The 14717-nt window shown below is 44.1% G+C and overlaps 1 protein-coding gene across 3 annotated transcripts in view; it reads right to left on the bottom strand.

Annotated features, from left to right (window-relative positions):
- The window catches only part of UBE2V2 (ubiquitin-conjugating enzyme E2 variant 2), a 69560-nt gene that overhangs the window by 49670 nt on the left and 5173 nt on the right, over nt 1-14717 (bottom strand). The gene's annotated exons all lie outside the window — the stretch shown is intronic.

Genomic DNA, 14717 nt, shown 5'->3' with positions numbered 1-14717 from the left:
ACATTGTAATCAGCTCTTTGAAAAAGAGCCTTTGAAAAAGTGAACTACTTTTGAAACAAACTTTCAAACATTGATTTTTTTTGTTTTTTTGAGACAGGGTCTCACTCTGTCACCCAAGTTGTAGTACAGTGGCGCAATCTTGGCTCAATGCAACCTCTGCCTCCTGGGTTCAAGTGATTCTCCCACCTCAGCCTCTCAAGTAGCTGGAACTATAAGCAAGCACCATCATGCCTGGCTAATTTTTTTAAATTTTTAATAGAGATGGGGTATCACCATGTTGGCCAGGCTGGTCTCAAACTCCTGACCTCAAGTGATCCTCCTGCCTTGGCCTCCCAAAGTGCTGGAATTACAGGCATAAGCTACTGAGCCCCGCCTGAACACTGAATGTTATTCTGGTTTGCATGCTGCATATCCACTTCTATCAAGTTTTATGTTAGGCTGGGCATGGTGGCTCACACCTGTAATCCCAGTACTTTGGGAGGCCAAGGCAGGCGGATCACCTGATGTCAGGAGTCCAAGACCAGCCTGGCCAGCATGGTGAAACCCCGTCTCTACTAAAAATACAAAATTTAGCCAAGCATGGTGGCGCATGCCTGTAGTCACAGCTACTTAGGACGCTGAGGCAGGAGAATCACTTGAACCCAGGAGGCAGAGGTTGCAGTGAGCCAAGATCGCACCACTGCACTCCAGCCTGGCAATAGAGCAAGACTCTGTTCAAAAAAAAAAAAAAAGTATATCTAAAGAAAAAGTAGCAAAAAAACCGTACAAATATGGAGAAAGTTGTAAGTATACAGCTACAGGTTGAAGGGTCTCCAATCAGACTCAGTCTAAAAAAGACTACCCCAAGACATGTTATAACCAAACTGTCAAAGATGAAAGACAAAGAGAGAATCCTCAAGGCAGCAAGAGGAAAGAAGCAAATAACGTATAAGGGGCTTCCAATATACCTAGCAGCAGACTTCTCAACAGAAACCTTAGAGGCCAGGGGAGAGTGAGATGATACATTTAAAGTGCTCGCAGGGGCTGGGTTCACACCTGTAATCCCAGCACTCTGGGAGGCTGAGGCGGGCAGATCGCTTAAGCCCAAGAGTTCAAGACCAGTCTGGGCGACCTTGTCTCTCTTTAAAAAAAAAAAAAAAAAAGGGACCAGGAGAAAAACTGTCCTTTAGACAAAGCTGTCTGTCCCAGGACAAAGCTGTTCTTCAGAAACAAAGAATAAAGACTTTCTCAGACAAACAAAAGCTGAAGGAGTTTATCACCACAAGACATGCCTTACAAGAAATGCTATGGGAAGTTCTTCAAGCTGAAAGAAAAGGATACTAATGAGTAACACAAAAACATCTGAAAGTATAGAACTCACTGGGAAAAGTAAACACAAGGTCAACTTCAGAATACACTAATACTGTAATGGTGGAGTGTAAATTACTTGTGTCTTTAGTAGGAAGGTTAAAAGACAAAACTATTCAAAGTAACTACAGTAATTTGTTTTGTTTTGTTTTTTTGGAGATGGAGTCTCGCTCTGTCACCCAGGCTGGAGTGCAGTGGCGCAGTCTCGGCTCACTGCAAGCTCCGCCTCCCGGGTTCACGCCCTTCTCCCGCCTCAGCCTCCCGAGTAGCTGGGACTACAGGTGCCCGCCACCACACCCGGCTAATTTTTTGTATTTTTAGTAGAGACAGGGTTTCACCGTTTTAGCCAGGATGGTCTCGATCTCCTGACCTCGTGATCCGCCCGCCTCGGCCTCCCAGAGTGCTGGGATTACAGGCGTGAGCCACCGCGCCCAGCCGTAACTACAATAATTTGTAAAGGAATATGCAATATAAAAAGATGCAGGCTGGGTGCGGTAGTTCATGCCTGTAATCCCAGCACTTTGGGAGGCCAAGGCAGGTGGATTACCTGAGGTCAGGAGTTTGACAGCAGCCTAGCCAACATGGTGAAACCCTATCTCCACTAAAAATACAAAAATTAGCGGGGCGTGGTGGCAGCTGCCTGTAATCCCAGCTACTCAGGAGGCTGAGGCAGGAGAATCACAGGAACCCAGGAGGCGAAGGTTGCAGTAAACCAAGATCAGACTACTGCACTCCAGCCTTGGTGACAAGAACGACACTGTCTCAAAAAAAAAAAAAAAATCCAAACTGTGACATCAAAAATTCAAAATGAGAGAGTAGGGTAAAAATATAAAGGATTTTTTAGGCAATCAAGGCTAAGTTGTTATTAGCTTAAAATAACCTTTTGTAACGGTAAGACCTTTTTTGTAAGCCTCATGGTAACCACAAAGCAAAAACCTTTATGCCAGGTGTGGTGGCTCACCCCTGTAATCCCAGCACTTTGGGAGGCTGAGGCAGGTGGGTCATCTGAGGTCAGGAGTTCTGGACCAGCCTGGCCAACATGGTGAAACCCTGTCTCTACTAAAAATTAGCCAGACGTGGTGGTGCATGCCTGTAATGGCAGCTACTTAGGAGGCTGAGGTTCAAGGAGAATTGCTTGAACCCAGGAGGCAGAGCTTGCAGCAAGCCAAGACTGCATCACTGCACTCCAGCCTGGGCAACAAAGCAAGACTCCATTTCAAAAAAACAAAACAAAACAAAAAACGAGTTCAAGACCAGCCTGGCCAAAATAGTGAAACCCCGTCTCTACCAAAAATACAAAAAATAAGCTGGGCATGGTGGCAGCTGCCTGTAAGCCCAACTACTAGGAAGGCTGAGACAGGAGAATCGCTTGAACCCGGGAGGAGGCAGAGGTTGCAGTGAGCCGCTATCACGCCATTGCACTCCAGCCTCGGCAACAGGAGTGAAACTCCATCTTAAAAAATATATATGTATAATAGATAAAAAATAAAAAGCAAGGAACAAGCCAGCGGAGTGGATCATGCCTGAAACCCCAGTGCTCTGGAGCCCAAGGTGGGAGGAGCACTTGAGGCCAGGAGTTCAAAGCTGGCCTGGGCAATACAGCAAGACTCTGTCTCTACAAAAAATTAAAAAAAAAAAAATAGCTGGGCATGGTGGCACATGCCTGCATTCCTAGCTACGCAGGAGGCTGAGGCAGGAGGATCGCTCCAGCCCAGGAGTTCAAAACCAGCTTGCGCAACATGGCAAGACCCCGTATCTACAGGAAAAAAAAAATTAGCCAGGTTTGGTGGCACACACCTATAGTCCTAGCTACTCCCAAGGCTGAGGCAAGAAGATTGCTTGAGCCCAGGAGTTGGAGGTTACAGTGAGCTATGATCATGTCAGAGCAACACACTGTCTCAAAAAAAAAAAAAAAAAAAAAAAAAAGTGAGGAAAAAAACATACTACCAGAGAAAATCAACCACCAAATAAGACCATAAGAGAGGAAGAAAGAGTGACTGAATGGTTAAAAAAAACAAGACCCAACTATATGTTGCAACAAGAGATTCACCTCACCTGTATGGACATATGTAGACTGAAGGTGAAGGAATGGAAAAAGATATGCCATGCAAATGGAAATCAAAAGAGAACAAGACCCTGTAATCCCAGCACTCTGAAAGGTCAAGTAGGGAGAACTGTTTGAGCCCAGGAGTTTGAAAGCATCCTGAGCAACACTTTGAGACCCCATCTCCACAAAAAATATAAAAAATTAGCAAGGCATAGTGGCATGCACCTGTGGTCAACTACACAGGAGGCTGAGGTAGGAAAATCACTGATCTCAATAGTTCAAGGCTGCAGTGAGCCATGCTCATGCCACTGCACTCTAGCCTAGAGAGGGAGACCCTGTCTCAAAAAAAAAAAAAAAAAAAGAGAGAGAGAGAGAGAGAAAGCCCAAGAATTGCTTCACTTATATCAGATAAAATCATTTTTGTTTTTGTTTTTAGACAAAGAGTCTCACTCACGCTGCCCTGGTTGGAGTACAGTCACAGCATCTCGGCTCACTGCAACCTCCACCTCCTGAGTTCAAGCAATTATCCTGCCTTAGCCTACCAAGTGGAATTATAGGCATATGCCACCATGCCTGGCTAATTTTATTTGTATTTATTCTTTTTTTGAGATGAAGTCTAGCTCTGTCACCCAGGCTGGAGTGCAGTGGCGCAATCTCAGCTCACTGCAACTTCTGCCTCCCAGGTCACGTGATTCTCCTGCCTCAGCCTCCTGAGTAGCTGGGATTACAGGCATGCGCCACCATGCCCGGCTAATTTTTGTATTTTTAGTACAGACGGGGTTTCACCATGTTGGTCAGGCTGGTCTCAAACTCCTGACCTCATGATCTGCCAGCCTCAGCCTCCCAAAGTGCTGGGATTACAAGCATGAGCCACCGCGCCCTGCTGGGTTTTTGTTTTCTTTTTTTTTTGGAGACAGAATCTCGCTCTGTTGCCCAGGCCGGAGTGCAGTGGCGCAATCAAGGCTCACGGCAATCTCCAACTCCCAGATTCAAGCGATTCTCCTGCCTCAGCCTCCTGAGTAGCTGGGACTACAGGCGCCCGACACCACGCCCAATTTTTGTTTGTTCTGTTTCGTTTCGTTTTGAGCAGGAGTTGTGCTCTGTCACTCAGGCTGGAGTGCAGTGGCATGATCTTGGCTCACGGCAACCTCTGCCTCCCGGGTTCAAGCAATTCTCTGCCTCAGTCTCCCAAGTAGCTGGGGTCACAGGCCACCATACCTGGCTAATTTTTGGACTTTTAGTAGAGATGGGGTTTCACCATTTTGCCAGGCTGGTCTTGAACTCTCAACCTTGTGATCCACCTGTCTCGGCCTCCCAAAGTGCTGGAATTACCGGTGTGAGCCACCGCTCCCGGTCCAATTTTTGTATTTTTAATAGAGATGGAATTTCGCCATGTTGGCCAGGCTGGTCTTGAACTCCTGATCTCAAGTTATCCGCCTGCCTCAGCCTCCCAAAGTGCTGGGATTGCAGGCATGAGCCACCACACCTGGCCCTCAATAAAATAGATTTTTAAATCAAAAACTGTAAAAAGAGATAAAGAAGGTCATCATATAATAATAAAGGGGTCAATCTAGCAAGAGAACAATTGTAAATATACATGCACCCAACATCAAAGAACCTAAATTTATAAAGCAAATATTAATAGATATGAAGGGTAAGATAGGCTATAATACAGTAAAAGTAGGAGACTTTCACACCTCACAATTAGCAATGCACAGAGCATGCAGACAGAAAGTCAACAAGGTAATATGAGACTTAAGCTACACTACAGAACAAATGGACCTAACAGACATATACAGAACATACCATCCAACAGTGGCATAATACATTATTTTAAGCTGCACATGGAACATTCTCAAGGACAGATCATATGTGAAGCCACAAAATAAGTCTTAACAAATTTAAGAAGATGGAAATCATATCAAATATCTTTTCTGACCACAATGGTATAAAACTAGAAATCATTAACAGGAAGATCTTCAGAAAATTCACATAAACATGGAAGTTAAACATATGCTCTTAAACAACCAATACGTCAATGAAAATATTAAAAAACAAATTACGAAGTTTATTGAAACAAATGAAAACTGAAACACAGCATACAAAACCTATAGAATACAGCAAAAGCAGTTTTAAGACAGAAGTTTGTAACAATAAACACTGACATCATATGTCTTCTGTAAACAGGAACAGTTTAACTTGTTCTCCAATTAAGATGCCTTGTATTTCTTTGTCTTACTGCTCTTTCTAGGACTTCCAGTACTATATTGAACAGAAGTGGCAAAATTGGGCATCATGCAGCTGGGCATGGTGGTGGCTCACGCCTGTAATCCCAGCACTTTGGGAGGCCAAGGCGTGTGGATCACCTGAGGTCAGGAGTTCAAGACCAGCCTGGCCAACATGGCGAAACCCCATCTCTACTAAAACTACAAAACATTAGCCAGGTGTGGTGGCGTGCACCTGTACTCCCAGCTACTCAGGAGGCTGAAGTGACAGCCTGGGAAGTTGAGGCTGCAGCAAGCCGTGGCTATACCACTGCACTCCAGCCTAGGTGACAGGTTGAGACCGTCTCAGAAAAAAAAAGAAAGAAAAAAGGCAATCTATGAAACTACTAGAAAACAGGAAGAAAAGTCAATGGCATTGGTTCTGGGCAATGATTTTTGGAGGATATGACCTCAAAAGCACGCTCAAAAGCAAAAACAGACAATTAGGGTCACATAAAACTAAAAATCTCCTGCACAGCAAAGGAAACAATAAAGAGAGAACTGGCCGGGGGCGGTGGCTCTCGCCTGTAATCCTAGTACTTTGGGAGGCCGAGGCAGGCGAATCAACTGAGGTCAGGAGTTTACAACCAGCCTGACCAACATGGATAAATTCCGTCTCTACTAAAAACACAAAATTAGCAGGGCATAGTGGCATATGCCTGTAATCCCAGCTACTCAAGAGGCTGAGGCAGGATAATCCCTTGAACCCAGGAGGCAGAGCTTGTGGTGAGCTGAGATAGTGCCACTGCACTCCAGCCTGGGCAACAAGAGCAAAACTCCACCAAAAAAAAAAAAAAAGAGAGAGAGAGAACATACAGAATGGTTCACCACACTTGCAAACCATACATCTGATAAGGGGTTAATAACCAAAATATATAAGGGACTCAGTTCAATACCAAGAAAATAACCCCATGTAAAAATGGGTAAAAGATCTGAATAGACATTTCTCAAAAGACATACAAATGGCCAAGAGGTATATGAAAAAAATTCTCAACATCACTGATCATCAAGGAAATGCAAAAAAAAAAAAACCACGTGAGATATCACCTCACTCCCATTAAGATGGCTATGATCAAAAGGATGAAAGATGAGGCCAAGCGCAGTGGCTCACGCCTGTAATCCCAGCACTCTGGGAGGCTAAGGTGGGTGGATCACCTGAGGTCAGGAGTTTGAGATCAGCCGAGCCTGGCCAACATGGTGAAACCATGTGTTTCCTAACCATATGAAAATTAGCCAGGTTGGCCAGGCGCGGTGGCTCAAGCCTGTAATCTCAGCACTTTGGGAGGCCGAGTCGGGCAGATCACGAGGTCAGGAGATCGAGACCATCCTGGCTAACACGGTGAACAACCATCTCTACTAAAAAAAAAAAAAAAATACAAAAAACTAGCCAGGCGAGGTGACGGGCACCTGTACTCCCAGCTATTCGGGAGGCTGAGGCAGGAGAATAGCATAAACCCAGGAGGCGGAGCTTGCAGTGAGCTGAGATCCGGCCACTGTACTCCAGCCTGGGCGACAGAGCGAGACAAAAAAAAAAAAAGACAATTAGCCAGGCATGGTGGCAGGTGCCTGTAATCCCAGCTACTCGGGAGGCTAAGACAGGAGAATCGCTTGAACCTGGAGGTGGGTGTTGCAGTGAGCCGACATCTCGCCACTGCACTCCAGCCTAGGCAACAGAGCAAGACTCTGTCTCAATTTAAAAAAAAAAAAGGCTAGGCACGGCGGCTCACGCCTGTAATCCCAGCACTTTGGGAGGCCAAGGCAGGCGGATCACCTGAGGTTGGGAGTTCGAGAGCAGCCTGACCAACATGGAGAAACCCCATCTCTACTAAAAATACAAAATTAACTGGGCGTGGTGGCACATGGCTGTAATCCCAGCTACTCGGGAGGCTGAGGCAGGAGAATTGCTTGAACCAGGAGGCGGAAATGAGCCGAGATCACGTCATTGCACTCCAGCCTGGGCAACAAGAGCCAAATTCCATCTCAAAAAAAAAAAAAGATGAAAGATAACAAGAGTTGGTGAGTATGTGGTGATAAAGGATAATCTAAGCACGCTGTTGGTGGGAATGTGAATTAGTACAGTCATATGGAGAAAGAACAGTATGGAGGTTCCTCAAAAACTTAAAAATAGAGCTACCATATGATCCAGCAATCCTGCTACTGCATATATAGCCAGAGAAAATAAAATCAGTATGTCAAAGAGAGGTCTGCACTCCCATTTTATTGCAGCACTACTCAAAATATGCAAGATATAGAATCAACCTAAGTATCCATCAACCAACGAATGAATAGGCTGAGCGTGGTGGCTCACGCCTGTAATCCCTGCACTTTGGGAGGCCAAGGCAGATGGATTGCTTGAGGTCAGGAGTTTGAGACCAACCTGGTCAACATGGTGAAACCCCATCTCTACTAAAATACAAAACAGCCAGGCGTGGTGGCAGGTACCTGTAATCCCACCTACTAGGGAGCCTGAGGCAGGAGAATTACTTGAACCCAGGAGATGGAGGCTGCAGTGAGCTGAGAATGTGCCACTGCACTCCAGCCTGGGTGACAGTCAGACTCCGTCTCAAAAAAAAACACACACACACACAGACGAATGGATAAAAAACATATGCTATACGTACACAGTGGGATACTATTTCAATCATAAAAAAGAAGTAAATTCTCTCATTTGCAACAACATGGATGAACCTGGAGAACATTATGTTAAGTGAAATAACACAGGCACAGAAAGACAAATACATACTATCTCACTCATATATGGAGTCAAAGTTGATCTCACAGAAGTAGACAGGAGATGGCGTACCAGAGGTTAGGATGGTTGGGATTATGGGGGTGGGGATTGGGAAGATGTTAGACAAAGGATACATAATTACAGTCAGCAGGAACAAATTCAAGAGCACTACTGTATAGCATGGTGACTAGTTAAGGACATACTGTATTACTGAAAAATACTGAGTAGATATTAAGTATTCTCACCACAAAAATGATAACTACGTGAGATAATGTATTTGGTACTTAGCTAGATTTAACCATTCTACAATGTACATATAGTGTCCTTCAAAACATTAGCAAGCATTGGTCAAACTACTTTTAAGTTTTTTTTTTTTGACACAGTGTCTTGCTCTGTCGCCCAGGCAGGAGTGCAGTGACACGATCACAGCTCACTGCAGCCTCAACCTCCCAGGCTCAAGCCATACCCCACCTCAGCCTCCCAAGTAGCTGGGACTGCAGGTGCACATCACCACACCCAGCTAATTTTTGTATTTTCTGTAGAGATGGGATTTTGTTATCTTGCCCAGGCTGGTCTTAAACTCCTAGGCTCAAGTGATCCACCCACCTTGACCTCCCAAAGCGCTGGGACTACAGATGGAAGCCACTGCACCTAGTCTCAAGCTACTCGACAAGCTTTTTTTTTTTTTTTTTTAAGATGCAGTCTCGCTCTGTCACCTAGGCTGGAGTGCAGTGGGGCGATCTCGGCTCACTGCAAGCTCCGCCTCCGGGTTCACACCATTCTACTGCCTCAGCTTCCAGAGTAGCTAGGACTACAGGCGCCTGCCACCACACCCAGCTAATTTTTTGTATTTTGGGTAGAGACGGGATTTCACCGTGTTAGCCAGGATGGTCTCGATCTCCTGACCTTGTGAACAACCCATCTTGGCCTCCCAAAAGTGCTGGGATTACAGGCGTGAGCCACTGCGCCCAGCCAACAAGCTTTTTTTAACGAAATAAAACATTTTAATTCTTAATATCTGATACTTTAAATTACGACATACTAAATATTAATTTTATTGTTTTCATTTTCCTGCACATTTCTAAACAGGGAATGTTCTTAATGTTTTGACATTTTTGAAGGTCTCAGAATAACCATAATTTTCCCAATTATTAAGATTGCTTTGAGTTTTTTGCACGGCCATTTTTACCTCTGCAAACTGCTGTTCAAAAGACTGTACAGTGAGGTTGTACCATATTATCAAAAGCATGTTTATCAAGAGAATTCAGGCTCCCAAATGACCTAGAAAAAATCAACCAGGCCAGTTATGGAAGCCTCGAGAGGGAAATACACTAGACTACCATAGTTCAGCTCTTCTATTGTTTAGTTCCCAAGTTCTAGATTACGATTTAAACTATGTAATTCTCTTCTATTACCACACCCATGTTCTGTCCATATCCAAGCATCTTCATCTAAAGAAAAGGAAAACAAGATCATGTTGTCCAATCTTTTCACAGATGGGATGAGAAAAGCAATGTTTAGTGATTAACTGACATGCCCATGGTGGCACGGTAGTCTGTCAGGGGCAGCAGGGAACTCAGACCACTGCTAAACTAGTTCTTCCAGTATATACAATGCTACCCACTTCTGAAGAAGGCAATTAGTAGGTTATATTTTGGTTTTGTTTTCTGCCTACATAGCAGAAAACATATTCTTTAATCAATTTTTTCTGAGTTTCTCATTACTCAAAGACATTTTCCAGGCATCTACAGTCAAAGAGACTAGAGCTTCACTATACCACTAATATTACCTAAGTGATAAATATAAAACATTTCATGTTACAACGTAACGTGGTATCCTGGATGAAGTCCTGGGACAGCAAAAGTGCATTAAAGAAAAACCAAGGAAATCTGAACCTTAGTTAATAATAAATGTGTCAATATTGGTTCCTTAATTGTGTACCATACCAATATAAGAAATTAACAGGGAATACGGACACGGTGGCTCACGCCTATGATCCCAGCACTTTGGGAGGCTGAGGCGGGTGGATCACAAGGCCAGGAGTTTGAGACCAGCCTGGCCAACATGGTGAAACCCTGTCTCTACTAAAGACACAAAAAATTATCCAGGCATGATGGCGCACGCCTGTAATCCCAGCTACACAGGAGGCTGAGGCAGGAGAACCGTTTGAACCCAGGAGGAAGAGGTTGCAGTGAGCCCAAATCGCGCCATTGCACTCCAGCCTGGGCGACAGAGGAAGACTCCGTCTCAAGAGAGAAAAAAAAAAAAGGAAATTAACAGGGAAAACTGAATGTGAGGTGCATGGAAACTTTCTGTACTATCTTCACAACTTTTCCGTAAAACTAAAACTGTTGTGTTTTTTTAAAACTACTGCACATACATTTTTTTCTTTTTTTTTGAGATGGAGTGTCACTCTTCTTACCCAGGCTGGAACGCAACGGCACGATCTCAGCTCACAACGTCCGCCTCCCAGGTTCAAACGATTCTCCTGCCTCAGCCTTCTGAGTAGCTGGAATTACAGGTATGTACCACCACGCCCAGATAATTTTGTATTTTTAGTAGAGACAGGGTTTCTCCATGTTGGTCAGGCTGGTCTCGACCTCCCGACCTCAGGTGATCTGCCCGCCTTGAACTCCCAAAGTGCTGGGATTACAGGTGTGAGCCACCCCACCCGGCCTGCATACTTTTCTATCTAAACTAATTGTTATTATTAATGTTGGAATCTAATAAAATTTTGACTCATGAGTACAAAAGAGTATCAGATTTCTATTCGCAAAAGTAGCTTCTTAACCTTTGTCCTGTGAAATACTCTTGAATTCCATGGGTGACTCTGTCTCTTGGAAAGGGATAACCTAGCTGGTGAGGGCTACGTTCCCCCTTCATCCACAAGAAGCATATGAGTCTGAAACAAGGACTGTGCTACAAAGGGAAGTGTGAAAGGGAGTAATTAAGATTCGTGTTCTGACAAATATTCCAAATTCAGAGTTCCTCATAATGGACAGCGCATCAGACTGAGGGTAAAAGATCTGGATTCTAATCTTGCCCGTACTAATAACCACCTATACATAGCCTTTTACTTGTTTGAGCCTCAGTTTTCTCATCGCAAAATAAGACCAGATGGTATGGCCAAAAATGTTTCTGGCCATGCACAGTGGCTCAAACCTATAATCCTAACCTCAGGCCAGGGCAGGAGGATCACTTGAGTCCCACAGTTCGGACTAGTCTGGATAACATATGGAGACCCTGTCTCTAGAAATAATTTTAAAAATTAGCCAGGTGCGGCAACGTGTGCCTGTGTTCCCAGCTACTTGGGAGGCTGAGGTAGGAGGATAACCTGACTCCAGCAGGTAAAGGCTGCAGTGAGCCATGATCACATGCCACTGCATTCCAGCCTGGGCAACAGAGCGAGACTCCATCTCAAAAAGTCTCAAATTAAAAGTTTTTTCCTTCCAAAATTCTCTTCCAGTAAAAGGGTTAAAGGAGCTAAGGTATATGATGCACACTGAACTCAAGATCAAAACATATTTGTCAGGGCTTTTTCTTTTTGGCCTCTTAAACAACTGTTATCGAGATACTTTGGCTTAAATAAAAAATACGTGTATTAGACCAGGCTCAGTGGTTCATGCCTGTAATCCCAGCCCTTTGGGAGGCCAGGGTGGATGGATTACCTGAGGTTAACAGTTTCAGACCAGCCTGGCCAACATGGTGAAACCCCGTATATACTAAAAAATATATATACAATAAATTAGCTGGGCGTGGTGGTGCATGCCTGTAATCCCAGCTACTCAGAATGCTGAGGCAGGAGAATTGCTTAAACCCAGGAGGAAGAGGTTGCAGTCAGCCGAGATCACACCATTACACTCCAGCCTGAGCAACAAGGCGAGACTCCATCTCAAACAAACACGAGCATCACATCCATGTAGCTCATCTAATTTTAAATTTTAAGCTGTATCATGCTGCTTTCACAAATACACAGGTACTATTTACTTCCCATGTTACCAAAAAGCAAACAAAAGTATAGCTAATAGTAAAATTAAAACTAATTAGTAGGCTGGGCACGATGGCTCACACCTTATAATCCCAGCACTTTGGGAGGCCGAGGTGGGCAGATTACCTGAGGTCAGGATTTTGAGACCAGTCTGCCCAACATGATGAAACCCCATCTCTACTAAAAAAATAATAACAATAATACAAAAAAATTTGCTGGGCGTGGTGGCGTGCGCCTGTAATCCCAGCTACTCGGGAGGCTGAGGCAGGGGAATTACTTGAACCAGGGAGGTGGAGGTTGCAATGAGCCAAGATCACACCATTGCACTACAGCCTGGGCGAAGAAGCGAGACTCTGTCTCAAAAAAAACAAACAAAAAAAACCAAAACAAAACAAAAAAACAAACCCAGGCGCGGTGGCTCACACCTGCAATCCCAGCACTTTGGGAGGCCGGATCACAAGGTCAAGAGATCAAGACCATCCTGACCAACATGGTGAAACCCTGTCTCTACTAAACATACAAAAAATTAGCTGGGCATGGTGGCACACGCCTGTAACCCCAGCTACTTGGGAGGCTGAGGCAGGAGAATCACTTGAGCCCATGAGACGGAGGTTGCAGTGAGTCAAGATCCCACCACTGCACTCCAGCCTGGGTGACAGAGCAAGACTCCGCCTCAAAAAAAAAAAAAAACTAGTAGACGGGAACAGTGACTCACCCCTGTAATCCAGCACTTTGGGAAGCTAAGGCAGGCAGATCACCTGAGGTGGGGAGGGTGCAGTGAGCCAAGTCATGCCACTGTACTCCAGCCTGGGCAACACAGCAAGACTCCATCTCAAAAAAATAAAAATAAAAAAAAAGACTCCCTATGTACAATATGCTAATAATTTATCAGTAATCTTTATAATTTATATTCAATTTCCAAAACAACTAAAAGTGATTAACAAAAAATATTTGCCATTAATATCATGTAACCTTTGGTCTTTTCAAAATATTAACATTCACTCATATGTACAGTGTTATGAAAAAATTGTGTTTAATAATGCAATCCACAAAATGAAAATGAAAAGTATTAAATTAAAATGCATTATTTTATTACTAAATTTTCAAAAATCTATAAGAGGTTCTAAGCACAACTGTTAAAAAGATATGGCCCCGTTAACGAGCACATAGATTAGATTTCAGCAAGCACAGTAAAGTCGTAACACTAAAATTCCACTTTAAAAATAATCCTTGCCTTACTAGTTAGCTCTGACCCAAGTATATATACTATCCCAACACTAGAACTGCTAAAGATCTTAAAACCTATGACACCTATATGTAATAAAGATGTAAAAGACACTACCTAATTAAAATGTATGAAGAATGTATCCTGAGGTATTAAAGTAACAATTACAACATATATTCGAAGCCTTCCATTTCAGTACATACAGATTTGAAAACTCATTTTATTATGCAATGATGACATGAACTATTAAATCACACTGTTCTATAATCCAGTTTCAATGAAGTCTAGAAACAGGCAGATCAGGCCGAGCGCGATGGCTCATGCCTGTAATTCCAGCACTCTGGGAGGCCCATGTGGGCGGATCACCTGAGGTCAGGAGTTCCAGACCAGCCTGGTCAATATGGCGAAACCTCCTCTCTACTAAAAATACAAAAATTAGCCTGGCGTGGTGGCACGCGCCTGTAATCCCAGCTACTTGGGAGGCTGAGGCAAGAGAATCGCTTGAACCTGGGAGGTGGAGATCGCAGTGAGCCGATATCACACCACTGCATTCCTGCCTGGGCAATAGGGTGAGCCTCTGACTCAAAAAAAAAAAAAAAAAGAAGAAGAAAAAGGCAGATCATACATGTTAACATTTTTAAATGTAAAGTAAAACTTAACATTTTCAACATTTTTGAAATGGTCTAATGTCTAAAACCCCAACGTTAATACTTGTGTGCTCACAGGAAACCAAACATTGTATTCAGTAGGAAAGAGGAGTTGAACAGCTTATCTAAGAAACCACTTGTTCTTCAATTAGCTTTCATCTTGCTCTGGTCTTTTATTTTGTTTGCACTGCAGTTTCCTCATACATAATAAAAACATAACACGTATTCAGTCAGATAAGAACGATCCTCTCTCTCTTAAGGAGCAACCGTCCTCTCCTCCTCAACCGAGGTCAAGGAGAGTCCAAGGGAATGGGACCCCTACTCTGATCCAGGTCACCTCTTGGCCTGACCCATCTTCGGTGCCGGAGGTTGACACCCGCCCACCTTGGGCCTCCTCGCCTCCCTCCCGTAGAGCCTTCAGCCTACAATTCGGCCCCGCGCCCGCCGCACCCTACGGGTGCGCCCGCG

The sequence above is a fragment of the Mandrillus leucophaeus genome, unplaced genomic scaffold, assembly GCF_000951045.1.
Source record: "Mandrillus leucophaeus isolate KB7577 unplaced genomic scaffold, Mleu.le_1.0 Scaffold1205, whole genome shotgun sequence".
Lineage (NCBI taxonomy): Eukaryota > Metazoa > Chordata > Mammalia > Primates > Cercopithecidae > Mandrillus > Mandrillus leucophaeus.
The sequence above is the reverse complement of the archived record's forward strand: the minus strand, read 5'-3'. Positions and strand labels throughout refer to the sequence as shown.